General features: G+C 33.5%; 1 long non-coding RNA gene across 1 annotated transcript; it reads left to right on the forward strand.

Moving 5' to 3' along the window:
• On the forward strand, nt 1-6,068 carry LOC133204055 (uncharacterized). Its single transcript, XR_009723523.1, has 2 exons — nt 1-40; nt 5,481-6,068. It is a non-coding gene; the product is annotated as an uncharacterized LOC133204055 (long non-coding RNA).
• The last annotated feature ends 13,538 nt before the right edge of the window (nt 6,069-19,606 follow it).

Raw genomic sequence — 19,606 nt, forward strand, 5'->3', positions numbered from 1 at the left:
CATTGGAAATATGGCTCTTTGAACTTGGATCTCATTATTGGTAAGTGAATTAAACATTTATATCAATTATCTTGATTGTTAATGACCTAGCAATTTTAATTACTACCATTTAATTTTAACTAATTTTTACATGTACAGGGTTTTAAACTAACTCGTAATCCTTGATAGCCATGTGGGCTACTGAACCTCAATTCTGGGGCCCACATCAAAATTTATTCGCCCACAGATTATCACACCTTCTAATGAATATAAAAACAATAACCCCATTTTTCTTTTCTTTTTTATCATGTGTTTTGTGTTACTTTTCTATCCATTGTAACATTATGCACAACTTATCTAAATTTGAAGTGGAACTCTTCTGTTTATGAAGATTGATATGATCATTCAATATCATATATAGAGCACATGGCACGTTTTCATTCACAAATAACAACAGAACTCTATGGTTTCTTGGGCTTATTGACCCGTCGATGCCACATTGTGCCCGACACAATGACTTAGACGCTTTATGTATAAGTACTTCTTATGGGTAATCATAAAGCACTTTACTGATTATGAAATTTTTCAAGAGAAAAATACAAAACATTCGGACAAAATTGAAAAACAAATATTTATTATCGTAAATTTTCTAATCGCCATGTGGGCAACTTGAACATAATTTTAAGTCGCCCATATGGAACATTAGTCGCAAATTGCGAGTGGGCGACTGTTAATTTCAAACCCTGATGTAGCTTCTCACATTGATTTTTTTAAAAATACATGTACATATATTTTTAATTTTCGTGAAAGCTAATGGACAAGGTGCATGTATGACTTAACACCCCCTTCCCACCCTTTTTCCAGTTTTAGCTCACCTGAGCTGAAAGTTCAAGTTAGATCACATATTGTCCAGTGTCTGTCCGTCCATCTGTAAACTTTTCACATATTTTCAACTTCTTCTCAAAAAGCACTGGGCCAATATTAAGCAAAGTTGGTACAAAGCATTCCTGGGTAAAGGGGATTCTAAATTTTAAAATGAAGGGCCAAGTTTCCTTCCAAGGGGAGATAATCAAGAAATGCAAAAATAGGGTGGGGCCATTGAAACATATTCTTTCAAGAAGCAATGAGCCAGAAAAGCTGAAACTTATATGTAAGCTTCCTGAGGTAGTGTAGATTGTAAATTATTCAAATCTTGCCCCCACGAGCTTGATGGGGCCACAAATTAGGGGATGAAAATTTTACAATGAAATATATAGGAAAAATCTTCAGATATCTTCTTCTCAAGAACCACTGTGGCAGAAAAGCTGATACTCATATAAATGCTTCCTAAGGAATATTAGATTATAAATTGTTTAGATCATGGTCCCCGGGAGTAGGGTGGGGCCACAATAGGGAATGGATGTTTTACATTGAAAATATTGTAGGAAAAACATCTTTAAAAATCTTCTTCTCAAGACCACTGGACTAGTAAAGATGAAATTTAGTTGAAAGCTTCCTGATCGAGGTAGTGTAGATTGTAAATTGTTCAAAACATGTCCCCTGGGGGTAGGGTAGGGCCACAATAGGGAATCAAAACTTTACATTGAAATATATAGGAAAAATTTTAAATATCTTCTTCTCAAGAAATACTGGACTAGAAAAGATGAAAATTAGGTGAAAGCTTTCTTAGGTAGTGTAGGTTTTAAATTGTTCAGATCATGGCCCCTGGGGGTAGGGTGAGGCCACAATAGGGATTACATTGGATAAATCTTTAAAATGCTTAATTCTTCTCAAGAACATTAAAGCCACGATGAAACATAATAATGTAAGAAGCATCCTCTGGTAGCGTAGATTCATTTTTTATTAAATGATGGCCCCTATATATAGGGTTGGGCCACAAAAGACGATCAAAATTTTACGTAGCCATTAGGAATACATGTATATTGGGGGGAAAATCTGTGGCAGAACAGCAGGGCCAAAGTGACTGATAGGTGAGTGTTGTTGCCCATGGGCCTCTTGTTTTGTTGTTAGCCCACTAGCTTTGCTTTGAGTCTAATCTCATAAATGCTTTCTCATTCAAAACTTACACAAAGTGTAGAGTAAATATTCATTTAATTAAAAGTAGGGATAAGTTTAAAAAGGCCAAAAAATTTAATCATGACTGTCACAATATTTTGACTTGTGTTTTATGATATATATTGATGCATATCACTTAATTTTTTTTACTTTTGTTCTACGTGTTCTATAGAATATTAAAAAAAAATTCCTTGAAGTTTCCACTGTAAAATTGTTATTAATAAGAATAAATGTATTCTTCAATCATTATGATAAGGTTTGTTTATAAATATAATTTATCATGTTTATAGAATCAGTAATCATGGTAATTCAAAATTCTATATCTCAAAAAAAAAAAAAATTACATTTTGTAAAGTACATTGAAGTCGTACTTAAATTAAGATGACTTGAATTCTTTTCTGATTTTTAAATTGACAACCAAAAAAGTAAAGATAATTAAGATTGCCTTTAACTGGTAACCAACTTCAGTTGAAAGTTATCTCCATATACTGGTCCATGTATAACAAACACCCCTAATTAAGAGACTATGTGCGTCAAATAAGGACATATAAATTTTATGAATTTATAATTGCAATAAAATCATGAGATATTTTTAGATTATGATAAAATCTGTTGAAAGCAAATGTGTCAGTTAACATGGTTAATCATGTTAATTATGTAAGTTTAACTGATAAGAGGGATAAGTTGAAGACACTAAGTCATGTAAGTTGACAACATATTTATTAAAAAATGGTGAATGAATTCTAGCAATGGACAGGCTTTCTACAGCACAGTGTGTATATACTGTATATACTCGCCTATAAGTCGGTTTTTTGGGAGTTGTAATTTGGACCAAAACTCTTTGTCCGACTTATAGGCGAGTTATAAAAAGACTGATATTTTAGATGGTCAACATGGTCAATCCCTCTAATAAAAGCTTAAAAAATACAACCGACTTATATGCAAACCGACTTATAGGCGAGTATATATGGTAATATATATATATATATTTATTTATTATATGATTGAATAATTCCCATCTCTCTGATTGGCTGAGATCCAACAATGTTAGAAAAATACACATGTACTACGTTATATTGACCTGCACGTGACCTTTCAGGTCAATATAAGGAATTATTTATTCTACATTTGACCAAAAATAGATAGGGAAATTCCAAATTGATGCAAATAGTTTTGGAAAGTTATTTCACTTGTTCCTGACTTCCACTCATATGAACATAACATTAAAGGCACATAGATTCTTGGGTGAGGGGTGGGAGTGGGGGGTTGCAGGAGGACTGCCCCTCTCTCCCCACCTTTTGAGAATGTAAAGTTTTATTTTAAATTTTAAGTATAAAAAATTTCAATGAAAGCCCCACTCCCCTCGTTTATGGATCTTTATATCCCACTAAATAAAATTTTGTGTTGGGAGAATTCTTTTCCTTTCTTTTTTTTTGGGGGGGGGGGGGGGGGGGGGCTAGTCAAAAGTTTGTTTTCAGGTAAGTTGTCATTTTATTTTTCCCTTCTAATGCCCCCATTTTCAAAATCAATCCTATATATGTGCCTGACATTTATTTCCTCTACATTGACCCTAAACTAGAATTAAAAATTCCAAAATACATGTGATAAAACTGGTTGTTTTTTAACCCTGTTTCTCTCATTATGTTAGGCTAGTACTTCAATAGATGTGAACAAGTAAGATGGCATGGATTGCTTAATGAGTGTGTGTCATTTAATCATATAATAAAACAATTATTGCTGTTTTTTCGGTCAATACGATGATTTAGCCACCTTCGAAGTACAATATTCACCTCGCCCTTCGGGCTCGGTGAACACTGTACTCTTCAGGTGTCTAAATCATCGTATTGACCTCAAAAACCAGCAATAATTGTATAATATTTAATGTATATATGTACAGCTAATATTTGTATGTTAAGACTTCCTATACACAATATTTTTTTAATTCAAAAGCCCCTGCAACCTACACATCTAATAATTATTTTCTTCAAATTTAATCTGCCATAGCAAGAATGATTCGAGTGATGAAAAATATTTGCTAAAATGGATAGATTAAAATTTCTTATGTTTAAAAAATGTTTTCTCTACTCATTATTCATTAAAATTTTATGTAAATCTAGTTTTAAATTTTATAATTCTGTTTGGATCACCAAATGAAAGAATATCACTTTTTAAAAAAAAAAAAAAAAAATCTCAATCCAAAAAAGAAGGGTCTTTTAATATGTTTAACATTTGAGAGGGTGTAAACTTCTTATTTTAATAGTCCCATGTCGTTGAAACTGGAGAGGACTATAGATTTTCTCCTTGACTGTCTTTCAGCCTGTCCCATTTGGTTTTCCACACTTTTTGTTTTATTAAAACCGTGCTCTGAAAAGTGGGATTTTCCTTTTAATTTATTTAGTTAGCATGTTCTATTATGACACATCAGTCTGTCTGTCAGTCTTTATCACTTGGTTTTTCTGGATTTTTTTTTCTAAACTATGGGCATTGGTGGCATATTTCTGCCCCCTACATGCAAGATAAATTATGTTTACATGCAACATAATTATGTAGATATGCGACTTATTTATGCCAACATGCAAAATAATTATGTTACATGCGAGTTACCAACTTCTCAAGAGAATCTAATTTTAAACTTTACTTATGCACGCCATTATATGACATCATACAAGCAAGATGTAACAGAATTATGTTGACATGCAACTTATTTATGTTAACATGCAAGATAATTATGTAGACATGCAACTTATTTATGTCAACATGCAAGATAATTAATGTTAACATGCAACTTATTTATGTCAACATGATAACAAGATACAAGATAATTATGTTGACATGCGAGTTAATTTATTATTTCAATATGTGAGATATGTTTGTTGACATGCAACTTATTATCTTGCATGCATATGTTGACATAATTATTTTGCATGTTTAAATATAACTCGCATGTTGACATAAATAAGTTGCATGTTGACATGAATAAGTCACATGTTGACATAAATAAGTTGCATGTTAACATAATCATCTTGCATGTAAAATATAACTCGCATGTTGACATAAATAAGTCGCATGTTGAAAAATATAAGCTGCATGTTAACATTATTATCTTGCATGTTGAGATAAATAAGTTGCATATCTACATAATTATCTTGAATGTTGACATAAATAAGTCGCATGTCTACATATTTATCTTGCACGTTAAAATAATTATTTTGCATGTTGACATAGATAAATCGCATGTCTATATAATTATGTTTCATGTTAACAATACAGTGTAATTCCAAATTCAAATAATACTCTGTTTTATATATATATATATATATATATATATATATATATATATATATATATATATATATATATATATATGCAGGAAGGATTTGATGATTTGAAGTGTTTTTTTTAAACATGCATGATTAAATGATCATTTAAATTTAATTTCAATATAGATGCATGCATGATGGTGGGCTGAAGAAGAAAACCAGGACAAAAGAAAATTCCTAGTGTTCATCAGAAAAAATAATCTTGCAGCCATTTTGAGTGCTTGAATGTCCAACTGAGAGAGCCAGCCAGTTCGAAAAATATTTCTTGGAAGTTAAACAAATTCTGCTGTGACAATTGAAGTACATTTAAAAACATTCTGATTCATCTATAAGTGAGACTAGATTGCCTTTGACAGTTGCCAGTGGAATTCAGATCTTCTAAATTGTACCAGTATTAATAAATTGAAGTGATTTGCCTTAAAAATAACATTTGTATATGGTGTACATTACTTTAAGAAGATATAGCACACCTGTTTAAACAGTGAGGTCCATAGCTAAACATGGATATGGAATTTAGCTCACCTGATCCAAAGGCTCAATTGCACAATTCTGATAAAAAGAAGTCTCTGGTATCCAACAATGCAACATTTATGTTTGACTGTTTGTCCTCCATTAACTTTTAACATTTTCTTTTTTTTCTAACATTTGGTCAATGTAAACCACATTTGGTACAATGTATCTCTGCTTAAAAGGAATAAAGCTTATTCAAATAAAGGTGCTGCATCCTTTTTCAAGGGGAGATAATGAAGAAATATGAAAAATGGAATAATGTCATTAAAAATCTTTCATTTTAAGGTATTCAATGTATAATGAAGGAATATTGAGCAATCTTGAATTATTTTAAATAGTTAAATATGTATTGCTAGATATTAATGATGAAAGTAAAATGAACCAAATTCACATGACTGATAACATATTAAAAACTGCATGACCATTTTGCACCGTAAACATTTTCAAGAGTTATCTGCCCTTGATGCAAAGAAGAAAATTTAAATTTTGTCAATATATCTGTGGTAGATGACTTATTTTATTTCATATTTCAATAAAGAGAGAGTTTATGCATATTTTCACAAGAGATTTGTATGAGGTTCAAATTACCTTTTTGAATATCTAAACAAAACATGCGCTGCCCATAGACTTCAATATAATATTCAAGGTGCAATTAATTGGACAATAATCAAAATTTTGTAAATTCCTTTGGTGGTATACTTTTATTTGATAACATCTTCAAAATGATAATTTGATTAAAAACACTGGACCATTCATTTATTAGGTACAGAATATGGTCATTATACATTGAATACCTTAAGAACAACTTGATCATATAAGACAATTGTTATCCAAGAGTTTTCTTAATGAGCATAGATTCAAGTTTTTTTCATTGCCCATAAGGCAAGGATAGAGCTGCAGAGGGGTTAAAAGTTTTGCATGAAAATATGTATAAGTGAAAATTAGCAGGGTGACATAAAGCAAATTCATATGCCAACATTACAACATCATATAGATTTATTTTTTTCAAATTATAAACATTGGGGTTAGGAAAGGGCTAAAAGTAGGGTTTTCATTTTGCATGTATCTAAGTGTCAATATTTAATTTTGTTTAAATTATGGACATTTGGATTAGAAAAGGACTTAAAAATTAGGGGTTAAATTTTACATGTATACAGGTGTCAACATTTTTCATGGGAATATGGAGGGGAAAAATCTTTAAAAATAATCTCTTTAAGAGCAATAGACACAAAATGACTCAGGCAAGCATTTTGGCTTTGGCATCTTCAGTGTATTAGATTTCATTCTTATAATTTTTAGGAACATAAAAGTACACCCTATTCTGAAGAAACACAGCGAGTTTGATTTTTTTAAAATAATAAATGATTTTAATGGAAAAAGATGAATTAAGCCTATAGTCATAAAGGTCCAGTTTTCCCTTTGAAGTTTTTATAAGGGGTTTTACCTATTTGATAAGTAATTTGAATTTGTACTTGGTTGTACATGACACACATCTCTATCTATGTAACAGTATATTATATGCAAATATTGTTCAGAATTAGTTGCCTTATTAATGAAATTATTTGTTAAGATAAAAGTGGGCCTTCTGGTCAGGTGGTTTTTGATTTTGCAATCACTTTTTCATCTTTTTTTTTAAATCAAATTTGAAAATATGTAAAGAGATAATGGCTTTATTCACTATTTATATTTCAAATCTCAGTCTATTGTATTATTTGATCCACTAGCCTAGCCCGTATTCTTTAATGTGTTAAAATATTCTCATTACATAAATGAATTAATTAAGTAAATTCGTATTCATTTTATCAAATATATATGTATGTTTGATTGTGTCGGTCAAAAGTTTTTTAGAACTTGTAACCAAGCTTAAAAAATTCTTTGTTTGCATATGCAATATCCGGTAACAATATCCGGTAACATGCCTCAAATTTTGACCAAAATTAGCCACACTCTCCCTGCTACCGTCCTACGTTCAACAAAGGAATAAGTGAAAATGTTATGCACCCCCTCCCCCGCTCCACGTTTTGGGTACTTATATGAGAATCCTCCCCCTTTTTCATAATTCCCGTTTTGCATGATATTGATGGAAGGGGTTAAGAAAAATAATATATTATTTAATAAGGTTGGATACAGGTGTGATTGAATCAGGGCTTTGGAGTACACCCCATTAAAGAAATTTTGGAAATACTTAAGAAACCAATTCTTCTTGATTATTTCTTTCTTCTGTGGAGAGCACATTGCGGAGTTCATAAATCCACAAAACCTCTTTTCACTAAATTCAATTTTTATGCTACATGCAGGAGTTGAAGTGTCTTGATTTTATTCCCTATTAATAATTCATTATTTATTTATTCAAAATGAAAATTAAAAATTAAGCGCGAGTTTCAGTGCCACCCCCTCCCCCCCCCCCCGCCCCCTCAAAAAAAAAAACAAAAAACATAAAGTTCAACGAATGAACGCATTATCTGAAGACTGGGTATTAAATTATTGTCCTTCCTCTTTGACAATGTGTTCTATAGAATGCATTCATCAAGATCATAACCCAGTGGTATCTAAGAAATTTTATCGATGTAGATAACCACTACAACGTTGAGTAGTGCAGTTTTAATGTGTACAAGTAATAGCTTTTCAAAAAGCTTGCCTGACTAATCAATCAATATCTATGGAACGTATATGCAAGATTTTTCCGTCATCAAGGAGTGACATAGTTGCGATACTTCATTACACAAGATGTACAACTGACTTTCTCAAATGTCATAACCAAATACTACAGATTAACGAATATCTAAGACATGCCACTATTTGGTCATTTATTAGTTAGTCCATGGGCTGACTATAGTTACGTTGGGATGAAACTGCAAGTGCGCTAGCGTAGATTATAATCAAAGGCGGATCCAGCGCCGGCGCGCCTGGCGTGCACCCTCCCCCCCCCCCCCCCCAACCCCCGTTTGAATTTTTTGTATGTAGAACTTATATGTTCATTATGCTAAAATCAAGGAAAAAACACCTCTTATTTGTAAGAATTCGTCAGCTTCCGGGAGCTTCGCCCCCGAACCCCCATCAGGGCTTTGCCCTGGACCCACTGGGGTTTCAATACAGCCCCCAGACCCCCTGCCTTTTACTGCGCCCTCCCGTTATGAAATTCCTGGATCCGCCACTGATAATTCTGCGAAAAATAGATGATTCTTAAGAAATTCATATTACATGTACTCTCTTACTAGAGAGCGCGCCTCATGCACACTCGACGATGAAGTAAATTATGAACAGTTTTAACTGGGAAAGTTGTCTTGAAGTGTTTGAGACAAACATGCTTCAATGCTGCTCTAGAAATCAAACTAAATGACCTGTACACTTTATAGCTAGCACAAAACAAGATACTAATAACACCCCTCCCCCCCCCCCCCCCGGACAAAACTCAGGCGATGATGGTCTTACCATATACGTGTACATGTATTATAAATGAGTTTTTCTTTTCAACCGATTTCAGGACCTTTCTCATAATTATAATAACCTGCTTTTTATGAAATGAAAACCAGTGCAGATCATGATGTCGTGGAGTGAAGCCCATTCCTCTAAGGGCACTGACCTACACTCTTGTCACTGTATTAAAAGGAAATCCTTGTTCATCACAAAGCATGAAATAATATGCTACTCGCTGACTTTCTAAGCTTTCTTAAAAACCTAACCTTGTAACGTACATTATTAATAAATGATATACTGAAAAGAAAGGCTAGGTGGAAAACAGACTGAATCAAGAAGGGATGTCCCATTTACTAGGTGGAGGGAGTTTGTTTATGATTAGACTAGTCCACTTAAAGGATAAATAGTAAGAATAATCAGCAAATCCATTGCTTTAGTGTTGCCTGTCCATATACAATGTGTTCTCTTAAAAACATGAGATGAAATTTACTGTTAATAAAAAATTTGGAGCTTAAGAATCGTGTTAAAAGAATGAACATTACTTATTTCCATAGAAGTTATCACACCCATTCAATAGAACAACCCAAGAAAAAGGTGCGAAGATAATTTACGTGACATTTGGCGCGAAATGATTGTGTCACCCCTTTCGTAGATGGCAAACGGACTGATCCAGTAGTTTAGAAACGCAGAAAAAATGTTATACGGACATGTCCGTACAAAGAAACGCAAAGAATAAACATGTGCATGCAAAAAACTGAAGGGTTTAACCACATCATTATTTTGCATCAGTTATATGATTCTTTCTCCTGCAAACTGTAATTGTTTAAATGCAGGTAACAAATTCCGATGTAAATCAGCTTGCACAAAATCTAGTTCATTAAGAATGATCGCTTAGTTTCGAATCCCTGAAATATTAATCCTTATACTGCCTGATGCACGTGGCGTCGGGCAATCATGGTGTTATACCTATAATATATGTATCAGAATCGTATTGCATTTTTGAACTTCACAGGAATTCTGTTTTTTTTGTGAGCATGGCAACACCATTCACTGAAATAAAAAAGTGAAACAAAGAACTGAGTGTATCTTAGCGTACTCTACTTGTATTCCAAGTTTTATTTAAATCGGGCAAAAGTGTAAGAGGAGAAGCAATTTGAAAAAATACAAGTAGATCAGACAGTGGAAAGTCCAGACTTACAAATGACGGACACTACCATTGCATAAGATCTTTCTATCACATAAAATCGAAAAGTAGAGCTTAAAACTAATTAATGCATCCTTTGTTTTGATAGCATCAGTCACTTTTCTTTAAAGGAAGTATTACTTCTCAATTTATTTGTATTTCTGGGAAGTTCTGTTTTCAGTTTTACTGGATTTTAATATTCAGGAAAAAACTGCTCGCCCGGAGACGTAAAACAAAGCATTAATTTACTGTGGCCTTATGAAGTGAGCTTGTTAGTCCAGTAGCGTTGTCCTATATAATTACTATAGATTTTAGCAAGAGTGAGTATTTGAGGGCCCTGAAATACAACATCGTTACTTTGGTGTATTATACTTTCATGTAAATTACTGGAATTTGATTCGTGGAGAAACATTTGTTAAAAAACACCGTTACCCTCTGAATGATGAAACTGCGCCTTCCAGATAGAATTTAACAACAATCTAATTGCTTGAGGACAGAAGATATCATCCCCCCCCCCCCCACACACACACACACAAAGACCGCCAGGAATCTATGCGCGAGCGCTTCATCTTTATTTGTATTTGTATAAAACATTCAGAATAATATAATATAGAATGATATAATAAATACTTCATGTAGTAGAGGGTAACATTTATATAACTTTATACATGCAGTATTTATATAATATGATGTCCATGGATACTAAAATCAAAGATGTCACTTTTTTCGTTTTTGCGATATAATGACGGATCAAAATTGTTCGTCCCTGGCACCTGTTTTACTTTGTATCCGGAGTGTACTGTATCTGTTAACAATAGTCTCAAGAAGTTCTTCAAAAGTGCGTGTAGCACGTCAACACGACAAGTTATGTGAATTGCTGTTTAATTTTAATAATTTTCGATACATGTATATTTAATACCTTTGATCAACGAAATTCAAAGAAAATGACGAGATTTCCAGACAGCAGTAGGCCTACGTCAAGCAAATGGCCTTCAAAGATCTATCAATTCTGTGAAGACTGTGTGTTTTATCCGTGAACAATTTCTCTGTTTTAATATTTTCTAAAATGTTTTATTACATAAAATAGATTTTATATAAAAAGGTGAAAAAAAAATCTGCTCAAAGTCTAATATTCACTTCCCTAGTGGTGAGCAGAAAAAAAGGTCTTATACACGTGTTTGTTGTACTTTTAATCAATATGTACATAAAAAAAACGCTGGCTAATGAACGAGGCAATGTAGAGGTAATGTAGCGGTAATGTTATCTTTTTTGTAGTGGTAATGAGTATGCAGCAGTAATGAAAATTTTGAAAATGTAGCGGTAATGATACGCACCCTCCAAAACATATGACTCGATATACACCCCCCCCCACCCCCACCCACTCCACCCTCAGCCATTTGGCCGACCTATTTCAATACAACCTCCCTTTGATATTTTTTTATTTGTAACAACTTTAGTTTTAAAACTTTTTAATTTTATCTTATTATTTAAAGATTGGAGTTATTATTTACGGATTTGAATTTAATATTACACCAAATTTGTCTTCTTAAAAAAAATTATCCCAGGAACGTGTGTCGGTAGTAGTCGATGTTAGGGCCGGTACACACGGTAAGGCTTGTCTTATAAGTATAAAATCTTACATTTTGCAGGACGGACGTAGCGTCCACACGCTAAGGCATGACTTACAAGATTATAAACAGCATTTCCATAAATTCCACGTGTTTTTGAGGCGTAAACAGTGGACATCATTAAAATAGAAGTATAGATTACTTGCTAGGACTTTGAAATAATTTTACAGACTAGTGCAATCACACTTCTTGAAAAAGAGGAGGTTGAACAAAAGCATTTGCGGATATTTTCATTATCTTATTCGAATATACTTAATGTTCCCTTTAATCTACCCACGTGTTTGATAAAAAATAGATTGAAATTTGTGTGAGTGGATTTCATTATTATAAGGCAAGTCTTACCGTGTTTACCGGTCCTTAATGATAATGAAAACTATTACATGTACATGTATGACGATAATAAGTAGATATACATGTAAAAGGCTATTCGAATTGAACAGTCTCGTATTTTCTTTTTATACCGAACAATCAATCATTTAAGACGACAATACATGTACTCCTAAGAGCAAGCCTATTTCCCGAGGCGAAGTCAGCAAGATTTCAGTTCCCCAAGAGCATTTTTTACAGATTCCATTCTGTATTCATAATGTGTACATTTTAATTTAAAATTTCCAGTAAATTTACATTTCAAATATAACTCGTTTCATTCATCTTGGATTTTCTCTGTAACAGAGATTTTTTTAGCAAGACAATTGCATCATAAATAAATTATAAAGTAATCACGCTATAAAGAGAGAGACCCCCCCCCCTCCCTCCCCCGGTGTTTTAAGGGGGCCGACTGGGGTTTTCATTGCGCAATACTTCGCGCAGCATAGTTTAATAAGGCGTATTTCTTTATAAAATAGATGCTCTTGAAATTTTAAACATAGTAAATTGAGAATCTCACAATCATTATTATTATTTTTCATGTAAATCAGTGGTATCTGTCATGTTTTAATGTACTCCAGAAAAACAGGAAAATATCATGAATTTTGAGATGCCCCCCTCTGGAAACCAGATGGTAGAATTTTGTGTTTCTTGCATAAAATGTACAATATAGTATTACCCATCAAATAATATAATTTGGCAAAAAGTCTATAGTAGCATTTGTATAATTTGCCCCGAAGTGCGAAAAAATTGTATTTCTCTATATAATCCAATAGTAAATGTACCTGTATTTTGAGATGGTCCCTACAAAATTACCAGACGGTAGATTTTCACTAAACTTGGCATGTATACTGAAGTCAATGTAAGGTTCATATGGAATAAAATTAAAGAGTTTCTCTATAATAGTTTTTTTAACACAATAAAACCCCAGTCGGCTCCCTTAAATAATTAAAATACGAAAGAAAAAATACACAAAAATGCAATGTGCAGAAAATAACACTTATTATAGTACACTATTTTATAGTAAAGGTTAGCCAGACAAGGTGGTTCGACTCTTCGTTGACAAATTCCTGCTTGCAGCTTGTTGTAGAGTGCACTGGATGTGACAACATTTTAGCACTGAGTTTTTCAAACTCGATCTCCTCCCCTTCAGGACAGGATAAGTGTTGGTCGTCCAAGAAGTATGTTCATCTTCTGGTATAGACCAAATGTAGGTAGTTCAGCTTCCAGGTGAACATTTAATGAGTATGATAAAGAGTTCCACCATATGTTTTGCTGATTCACTAGGAACGAACAAAATACTGTTGCATGTGAAAAAAAACCCATTTGTAGTGGAGGGTTTTGACACAATAAGTTGCAAATGAATATAAGGTTATGACCTGAATTTCGTTAATAAAACTTAGTTCATCTCGAACACACGCTAATCTAAGACGCTCCGTCTTATTCAAATAAAACAATGACCTACATAGCCGTAATTGCGTAGCCCATGCTTAGAGCTATTAACTAATGTAAGCGGGCGAAATCGAAATGTTATGAAGGTTCATCCTTTAAAGTGACATAGTGTCGTTCATTGGCACATATTGTCGTTGACATAATGTGCCGATATAATAGTTATGCCTTATTTTTCTTCTGCTGAACGAGTGACATTCTGAGTAGTTACAATTTTGCACGATGACGCAGCAGGCTACGATGTGTGCCATGATGTGTGCCTTAAATTATCAATTAATTGATAAATAGTAAAAATAATTTTAATTGCAATCAGCGATTATCATCATGTAAACTCTGATGTTGAGGACGGCAATATGTGTCACAAGGTTCTGCACACTTTGTCGCCTTCGACAGTGTGTGCAGGTATATTTTATCCCTGGGCGACAATTTGTACCGGTGGGCGAAAATATGTGCCAAAGCTCAATTCTTTATATAATGTCGCCAGCGACAATATATGCAAAGGCAACAATATGTGCCGCTACAGGTCTCTCTTGGCCCATTTAAATCTTATAGGTTATAACCAGTTTCCAAAAACATTCTTCAGAAAACTGCTATATGGTCTTTTGCTTGTAATTTATAATGCTTATTTCCTTGAAACTACGTATGTAAGTATTTCTAAAAAGTTTAAAAAAAATTAAAATAAATAAATAAATAAATAAGCATTATGATAGATAATTGAAAGTGAATACAATTACTGATTAGGGGCCCGTTTCATCAAAAGTCGTAAATTTAAGGCTTAAGTTAGGTGTACTTCTGGGGTTTACGCCAAAATTTAGTCGGACGTAATTTGCGTTTCACGAAGTGGCGTAAGTCTAGTCGTAAACGATACGCTTAGCCTTTACAACGCTGCATTGCACATGCGCAAAAAACATACATGCGTATTGTGTACAATGTCTGTAGAACAACACACATATACATTATCTTAAATTTAAACTTACATGAATTTTTAGGGACCTTCTAGAAAACATGCAACTTATATCTAATTATTATGAAATATTAACTACCTACAACATACCATCTGATTAAACTCCAAAATTAAAGGTCTGAAAAAAGAAATAAATGTTCTTGCAAATGTATTAATTTTGGAATATTTACATATAAATTTTGGAGTATCTACATTAACCCGCCCCCCCCCCCCCCCTGGATTTTGATAAAGGAAGAGAGAAAAAGACAGAGATCTAGAGAGCGTAGGGGCGGGGGGGAATAATCCGTTACAATTTTATGTACTTGTGTACATATGTAACTGGGCATATGATGGACTACTAAATAGTTAAGAATCGATAAAATATTACAAAATATGCATTATTATGAAAAAATAAAGATTTTTCCCCATTTCTTCTATGACAGTACCTTGTACGCCATTCCGTTTGTTCCTAAAAAAGTTGTAGTATTTATTTTTTTTTTAATGCGGATTCTTTTTAATTTTCCCGATAAAGAAAGGCAAGTACCATCGATATTTTTGAAAATTTCAGAAATCTATCATACATTGTTTAAACACTAATGTATTGTCATACATGGGCGTAATAATTGTAAAATTACAGTCATTTCCGAGTCAAGTTTCTCTTACAGCTGATTTTCAGAAGCTTTCGAGTGACTTTGTTGCCCTAGTCCCTATGGTAAAATCCTCTTTAATTTGTATACAATATCAGGATATATTGACTTTCAATTATATTAAAGAAATCACCCGGAATCTTTTAGTCTTTTGAACGTTAACAACTTTTTTCTGGACGTAGGCGGGTCCGTGATTTTTTTTTCAAGGGGGGGGGGGGGTTAGGTCACCAGTAAACAAAAATTCCATCCGAGAAACTTGTTGACAAGCTAAATATCGTAATTTTCTTTCCCAAAACTGAAAATCTTATTTCGGGGGGGGGGGGGGGGTCCCTTCGTCCTTCCCTTCAATTCTTAAACTTGATAAATATGGCTCTTCTTACCAACCTACTAACTTAACTTATTAACAGGGGTCCAAGGTCATTTTCATTTTTTTACTTTCTTTAGTCTCAGATTTGTATACCTGAATAACTCCGCAAATTGCGGCGAAGAGGACTGGACCCTCTCCATAACCCCCCTAGATCCACGCATGTGGACGGGGAGTAAATAAGAAATGGTGTTTTCGAGCACGATAAAGTTTTTAAAAAGCCTACTTGCATGGTTTTACGATGAGTTAAAAAATATTTTTTTTAAATATAGGCATTAACCAAACTTAAAGAAGATAACTGTGCTTCCTTTTTTTTAAAAAAAAAAAAAATGTTGGGGGAAATAGCTTTTTTTTGCAAAATAAACATTTTAATAGGTTTCTTTTCAGTGAATGACACAAAAATGTATATACAATACCTCGTACTCAAAATACAACAATCAAATGTGTATAAATGCAGGATTATCAAAACTTAAGAGATGGTGTAAAAATGAATCCCTGTTAATAAGACAATCTTTTACGAAGAAAGAGCCATAGCTGCCTCTTCGACGACACAACCGCACGGCCAGGAACACGTTAAGTTCCCAGACAGTACCGTTGTCAGAAACCTTTAAAGTAAAACACTGAAACTGGTTCGTTGTCATGAACATACAGGTGAGGTTATGGTAAAATCTGTCCGGTGTCATGATTTGAGAAGGCAGACTTTGAGAAGTTTTTCATTTTTCAAGTTAAATTATCTATAACAGTGTCTGAAATTACAATGGGAAACAGGGCTGACACCCTTTTTGGTGTTGTATGAATTTCAGCCGTTAAAAAGAAGTAATAAAAGAAGAGTTTGCGTTGGCGACATTAACCCAGTTGAAATCACTTGTGGATTTGATTTATTTTCCTACTGAGATGTTATATTTTTCGTATATAGAATATATAATATACACACCAATTGGTGCAGACAGTATCAAGACATGTTGTAAGCCTTTACAGAAAAATGAGAACAAATTAAAACTGAAAATTTTGATTTATTTCATTTTTTGTCCGTTGTCATGACAAGATACGAAAATTCAGTCCGTTGTCACTACTGTTCTTTATACACTACGAAGGACGATCTTATGTTGTTTTAGGTATTGTTAAGCATGCCATCAAAAAGAGGAGTGTGACGGTACATATTGTCGTTTTATACATATTGTCGTCGGCGACGAAATGTACCTACCCTGACTGCACTTATCGTCGTCCATCAGTACATATTGTCGCCGGCGACAATTTGTACCGAGACGAGCCTTTTTTTCCTCCTACGTAATGAAATACAAAATGTACAGTCAAGCATGGGCACGTTTTGTCGTCGGCGACAATATGTACTGTGAACATTTGCACATTTTGTCGCCGATATATTGTGTTGAATATTTACTAAGGCTGGCTGAAATTAATTCTACGTTTAACGTCACCTATAAACTTCAAAACCTACGAGGGCGGAAGGAAAAAATTAAACAAACAGAATTTTCAAACAAATGAGTCGTTACTCATCTACATGAATTAAAATACTGTAAGTATTTGTAACCATGTACAGACTCCTGGTTAAATAATCATTTCGGTAAACCTGTATCTTTAAATGATAGACCTCATAGAGGGCCCAAGTATTGTCTATCTCTATGGAATGTAGTTTTTAGGTGCTAAAAGTAAGAGCAAACTCGAACAGAAACATTAAAAAATGTGGATTTGTTTGTTTTTTCAAAGGTGCCAATTTCTCTGAAACCTACGCGCGCGGGTGACGTTAAACATAGAATTAACTTTGGACAGCCTAAGGTCGTGAAGAGAGAGAGAGAGAGAGAGAGAGAGAGAGAGAGAGAGAGAGAGAGAGATTGACACACAGAGAAAGAGACAGACAGACAGCTAGACAGACAGAAGAATAGACAAAGTGTTTGGCTGATACATGTAAATAAGTAAACAAGTTGTATTTATTTAGCATTACTCGCAATACTGTAGGGAGAAATGGTGTTGCTCAGAAAATTGTGTCCAGCATTGGTTTACATGACTATGATATGCTAAAATACCGTAGATCCTGAGATATCTGAAAAATCAGTCTATTCTTTTTTCTCGTTATATATACATGGATATGAGATTGAAAGTTATTTGTTCAGTAGTAATGTTATCTGGAATTCATTTTTTTTTTTTGCTTAATTCTCATACGAGTGCCGATATAATTGGTGTAGGGGTTGACTTTTTAGCTCATCTGAGCTGATAGCTCTAGTGAGCTTTTCTGATCACATTTTGTGTCGTCCGTCTGTTTGTCGGTAAACTTTTCACATTTTCAGCTTCTTCTCAGGAACTACTGGCCAATTTCAACCAAACTTGCTAGAAAGCAAACGTGGATAGAGGGAGTCACGTTTGTTCCAATTTATGGTCATGCCCTCTTTCAAGGAAGTATAGTTAAGAATTAATGTAAATTTAGTGACATCTTTAAATAATATTCTCAAATATCCTTGTGTCAGAAAAGTTGAAACTTATGTGAAAGCTTTATTATAAAGTGCAGATTCATTTTTATTCAGAACATATCTGGAGAGGGTGGGGCTACAATAGGTGATCAAAGTTTAAATAGAATATTTAAGAATAACTCTTTCAAAATTTTCTTCTCAAGAACTTCTGGATCAGAAGAAATGATACTTATGTGAAAGTACACAGTGTACTTTTAATTTTGTAGATTCTGGCACGAAAAAGATCCCACACTTCTCAATGGCCCTGAGTTCCGAAAATAGGTCTAAATTTTTGGCCCTCCACTGGCAAGTGGTGATGTCTCCTTATGAGTGAAAAATTTCCTAGAGGGATATTAAAACAACAAACAAACAAACAAAAACAAATTCAATTTTGTTCAAATCATGACCCCCATGGGTAGGGTGGGGGCATAATTGATGATAAAAGTTTAACATTTGGAATATACGGTATACAGAAATTCTTTAAAAATCTGCTCAATAACCAAAGGCGGATCTAGCACCGGGCATACTAGCTAGGATGCAGGTTTCTTAAGAGAAAATGAATTGAAAATAAAAAATCGCAGAATAGTTAGCACGTTCGTGAAAGCTGCTTTAATACGACCCCTAGATCCAATATTATCTGTAATATGATTTGTATTCTTTTAAATTAAGCATATATTTGATCATTTCTGTTGCATTGTATTGATTTACTTGCATGTTAAGAAAAATGACACCGGACCAGATAAACTTAACATGTACTGACAACGGACTTTTTGCTTATAAATTGCGATTTCTTAAAACATGTTAGCTACAAAAGGCTGTCAGTTGCCTAATACATTTAAAATGAAGTTTCTCTTCATATTTTAAAATAAAAGTACCATTTCGATGAATTAAATATAAGAAATATATAATTTTCCAGCTCACGACCATGCCCTTACACATGGGCATGTGATCGCCAACCAAAACTCCTCAAAATGTATTAAGGATATCAAATACATAAATCTTTGCATGGAATATTTAATTTTGTATCTGTTTCCCAAAATTAAAATTTATTCTAAGAATTTGTCCAAAACGTTAAATTTTAGGCATTATGTATAAATTCTTGTATCTTTAGCATGACACCGGACGTGTTCCTGGCCGTAAACCGACTCAAGAATTTAAAAGGAAGTCACCTGTTTCTATTTATAGATATACCTTTTCAATTCAAGATCAAAAGTTCTATGTAATATGGTTTGAGGACGAGTATTATATTTTCATAGTTGCGAGTATGTCAAATGACATTCATT

Source organism: Saccostrea echinata, unplaced genomic scaffold (genome assembly GCF_033153115.1).
Source record: "Saccostrea echinata isolate AGI-Se365-2 ecotype Australia unplaced genomic scaffold, CSIRO_AGI_Sech_v1 ptg000052l, whole genome shotgun sequence".
Classification (NCBI taxonomy): domain Eukaryota; kingdom Metazoa; phylum Mollusca; class Bivalvia; order Ostreida; family Ostreidae; genus Saccostrea; species Saccostrea echinata.